The following is a 5,008-nucleotide window of genomic DNA, read 5'->3' as shown; positions in this document are numbered from 1 at the left end:
GGAGAATTTGCTCTTGCTCTTACCTGGATGTCATTGACTGGGGACATTAAATTTTTCCTGCCTTTGTGCACAGCCTCATAGTGGAACTTACACGATATGCTCTCCTGGGTCTGGATTTCTCAGCCTCCAAAATCATGTAAGCCAGTTTACACACACTCACACATATGTATGTATTCTCCAATATCTTATTTGTTCTGTTTCTATGAAGGACCCGGACTAATACAAGCTTGTTGTTTATTCTGAATATGAGAAATACAAAATTCTATAAAGAAGATAATAAAATCACCCATAATCTACCACTAGAGTTAATTACTTTTCAGATATTGATATATTTTTCTCTAGTCTTTTACTATGCATCTATGTATGGATAAATGAGCATATAAAATATGTATATGCAAAATACTTGTACATTAGGCAAAATATGTATAGATGTGTACATCTATGGAAATATCTGTTGGTGACTAGTTTAACAAAATTGGAATGGTGCTGTATATACAATATTGTAATCTTTTAAATACAAAATTATAAGCATCTCTCATATCATAAAATAGTCTCCAAATAGATGGTTTTCAATAGTTACATTATATTCATGAAGTTACAATAACTTATTTAACAATTTAGGTAATTAAATATTAATTATTTTTTCAAACTCTGATTATCTTTTGTAACAGTCCATTTTCACACGGCTGTAAAATTTTGTATAAGTCCATTTTCTTGCTACCTGACTGGGCACAGTGGCTCACGCCTGTAATGCCAGCACTTTGGAAGGCCAAGGCGGATGGATCATGAGGTTAGGAGATCAAGGCCATCCTGGCTAACATGGTGAAACCCCATCTCTACTAACAATACAAAAAAATTAGCCGGGTGTGGTGGCATGCACCTGTAGTCCCAGCTACTCAGGAGGCTGAGACAGGGGAATCGCTTGAACCCTGTAGGCAGAGGTTGCAGTGAGCCGAGATCACACCACTGCACTCCAGTCTGGGCAACAGAGTGAGACTCCATCTCAAAAAAACAAAAAACAAAAAACAAACAAACAAAAATCTACCTGAGACTGGGTAATTTATAAGAAAAGAGCAGTTCTGCAGGCTGTACAGGAAGCATGACTGGAAAACCTTAGGAAACTTACAATCATGGCAGAAGGCAAAGGGGAAGCAAGCACATCTTACAATGGCAGAGCAGGAGAGAGAGAGAGAAGAGAGCTAAGGGGGAAGTGCTACACACTTTTAAACAAACAGATCTTATGAGAACTCCCTCACTATCATGAGATCAGCAAGGGGAAATTCTGTCTCCATGATCCGATCACCTCCTACTAGGTCCCTACCCCAACACTGGAGATTTCAATTCAGTATGAACAAGCGGGCATACAGAAACAAACCATATTATTCCACTCGTGGCCCCTCCCAAATATCACAGCCTTCTTACATTTCAAAACCAATCATGCCTTCTCAACAGTCCCCCAGAGTCTTAAATCATCCCAGCATTAACTCAAAAGTCCAAGTCCAAAGTCTCATCTGAGACAAGCCAAGTCCCTTCTACCTATGAGCCTGTGAAGTAAAAAACAAGTTACTTCCAAGATACAATGGGGGTATAGGCTTTGGGTAAATGTTCCTGCTCTAAATGGGAGAAATTGGCCAAAACAAAGGGGCTACAGGCCCCACACAAGTCTGAAATCCAGCAGGGCAGCCATTAAATCTTAAAGCTCCAAAATAGCCTCCTTTGCCTCCATGTCTCTCATCTAGGCCATACCGAAGCAAGGGGTGGGCTTCCAAGGCCTTGGGCAGCTCTGCCCCTGTGGCTCTGCAGTGTATAGCCCCTGTGGCTACTTTCTCAAGCTGGCATTGAGTGCCTGTGGCTTTTCCAGACTTGTGGTGCAAGCTGTCATTGGATCTACCATTCTGGGGTCTGGAGGACAGTGGCCCTCTTCCCACAGCTCCACTAGGCTGTGCCCCAGTGGGGACTCTGTGTGTTGGCTCCAACCCCACATTTCCACTTTGTACTGCCCTAGTAGAGGTTATCCATGAGGGCTCTGCCCCTGCAGGAAACTTCTGACTGGACATCCAGGAATTTCTATATGTCCTCTAAAATCCAGGTGGAGGCTCTCAGACCTCAACTCTTTCCTTTTGTACACCCACATGTCCAAAAACACATGAAGCAATGACCCAAGCTGTACCTTCACCCCTTTTAGCCATGGCTGGAGTTGGAGCAGCTAGGATACAAGGTACCATGTCCAGAGGTTGCATAGAGCAACAGGGTCCTGTGCCTGTCCCATGAAACCTTTTTTCCCTCCTAAGCCTCCAGGCCTGTGATGGAAGGGGCTGCCATAAAGGTCTCTGAAATATCTTGAAGACATTTTCCCCACTGTCTTGGCTATTAACATTTTGTTCCTCTTTACTAATGCAACTTCTGTAGCAGGCTTGAATTTAGCCCCTGAAAATTGATTTTTCTTTTCTACCACGTGGTAAGGTTGCAAATCTTCCAAACTTTTATGCTCCTCTTCCCTTTTAAATATAAGTTCTCTTTGCTTATGCAAATGGCCATAGGATTTTAGAAGCAGCCAGGCAACCTCTTGAATGCTTTGCTGCTTAGAAATTTCATCTGCCAGATACCCTAAATATCATCTCTCTCAAGTTCAAAGTTCTTTTTTTTTTTTTTTTTTTTTTTGAGACGGAGTCTCGCTCTGTCACCCAGGCTGGAGTGCAGTGGCCGGATCTCAGCTCACTGCAAGCTCCACCTCCTGGGTTTACGCCATTCTCCTGCCTCAGCCTCCTGAGTAGCTGGGACTACAGGCGCCTGCCACCTCGCCCGGCTAGTTTTTTGTATTTTTTAGTAGAGACGGAGAGACGGGGTTTCACCGTGTTAGCCAGGATGGTCTCGATCTCCTGACCTCGCGATCCACCCGTCTCGGCCTCCCAAAGTGCTGGGATTGCAGGCTTGAGCCACCCCACCTGGCCCCAAGTTCAAAGTTCTATAGATCTCTAGGGCAGCAGCAAAATGCTGCCAGTCTCTTTGCTAAAGCATAGCAAGAGTGACCTTTGTTCCAGTTCCCAATAAGTTCCTCATGACCATCTGAGACCACTTTAAGCTGGACTTCATTGTCCATCTCACTGTATGTGTTTTGGTTAATACTACTCAACAAATCTCTAGGAAGTTCTGAACTTTCTCTCATCTTCCTGTCTTCTTCTGATTCCTCCAAACTGTTCCAACCTCTGCCCATTATCTAGTTCCAAAGTCACTTCCACATTTTCAGGTGTCTTTATAGCAATGCCCAGCTCCTCTAGTACCAAGTTTTTATATTAGTTCATTTTCACACTGCTATAAAGAACTATGTGAGACTGAGTAATTTATAAAGAAAAGGGGTTTAATTGACTCACAGCTCCATAGGCTGTACAGGAAGCATGGCTGGGAGGCCTCAAGAAACTTACAATCAAGGTGGAAGGTGAAGGGGAAGCAAGCATATCTTACCACGTCAGAGCAGGAGACAGAGAGAGAATGAGCAAACAGAGAAGTTTTAAACAACCAGATCTCCTGAGAACTCACTCACTATAGTGAGAACATCAAGGGGAAAATCCAACCCCTGATCTAATTACCTTCCTCTGGATCCATCCCCCAACAATGGGGATTACAATTTAACCTGAGATTTGGGTGGGGACACGGAGCCAAACCATATCACCTTTTAAGGATTTATTTTTAGAAGTAAGATTAAAGGGTATAAACATTCTTATGACAGAGGGCATGACACAAGAATTTAGAAAACAGAGAATTTAGAAAATAGTCCAGAGTTGCTGTCCAGAAAATATTAACTATTGAAAAGAAAATAAGCATTTAAAATAGAATATAAAGTTAAGCATAAAAGTATTAACATCTAATTATTATACACTTTCTGTAATTGAACTTGAATGGTTAGGACAATTTTTAAAGGCAGTACAGTAGTTAAGCATTGCCTTTGAAGCCATGCCTTATGGGTTTAATTCCATTGTGCTATTTGCTTGTTGGGTATTGTATAATTTTGCTATGGTTTCCGTAAGAGAATACCACAGATTTGGTGGCACAAACAACATAATTTTATTTTCATAACTCTGAAGGCTGGAAGTCCATGGTCATGGTGCAGCGTTGGGTTCTAATGAGGCCTCTCCTCTTAGTTTGCCGATGGCTGTCTTCTTGCTGTGCCCTCACACGGTCTTCTTTTCTGTGCATGTGTATGTGCATGCCTGGTGGGTCTTCCTCTTATTAGAAGGTCATAGGTCCTACTGGATTCTAGCCTCACACTTCTGACCTCATTTAACCTTATTAACCTCCTTAAAGACTCTATCTCCAAATATAATCACATCAGGGGTTAGTGATTCTACACATGAATATTGGGAGGACACAATTCGATCCAAAACAGGTATGGTTGGCCAAGTTACTCAATGTCTGCATATCTGAGTTATCTCATTTGTAAAATCAAGGTAATAACACTTTATTGGCTATGATGGGATTAAATGTGCTTTTATGTATAAAGCATTCAAGAACAGTGCCTAGCACATGGCAAGTATTCAATAGATAAGTAGTGTCACATTTAAAAATTAAAAGTTTACATGGGCATGGTATGAATTAATCATAACACACTATAAAAAATAGCTTCCATAGCAGAATTTCTAAGTTTGACACAATATTAATTCTTATAATTATTGGGAGTAATTAGTATTAATGGAGAAGAAATAGAAACTTGAAGCAAGTAATCTAAAATCATATAATGAATTGACAGATTAAGAATAAGTGCAAATGTTTCAAGAAAAGTTATATTCTTTTAATTCCTTTGAAATTAAAACAACTGTCATAGACTGGATTAAGAAAATGTGGCACATATACACCATGGAATACTATGCAGCCATAAAAAAGGATGAGTTTGCATCCTTTGTAGGGACATGGATGCAGCTGGAAACCATCATTCTTAGCAAACTATCACAAGAAGAGAAAACCAAACACCGCATGTTCTCACTCATAGGTGGGAACTGAACAATGAGATCAC

The sequence above is a fragment of the Rhinopithecus bieti genome, unplaced genomic scaffold, assembly GCF_001698545.2.
Source record: "Rhinopithecus bieti isolate Rb0 unplaced genomic scaffold, ASM169854v2 scaffold_34373, whole genome shotgun sequence".
Classification (NCBI taxonomy): domain Eukaryota; kingdom Metazoa; phylum Chordata; class Mammalia; order Primates; family Cercopithecidae; genus Rhinopithecus; species Rhinopithecus bieti.
The sequence above is the reverse complement of the archived record's forward strand: the minus strand, read 5'-3'. Positions refer to the sequence as shown.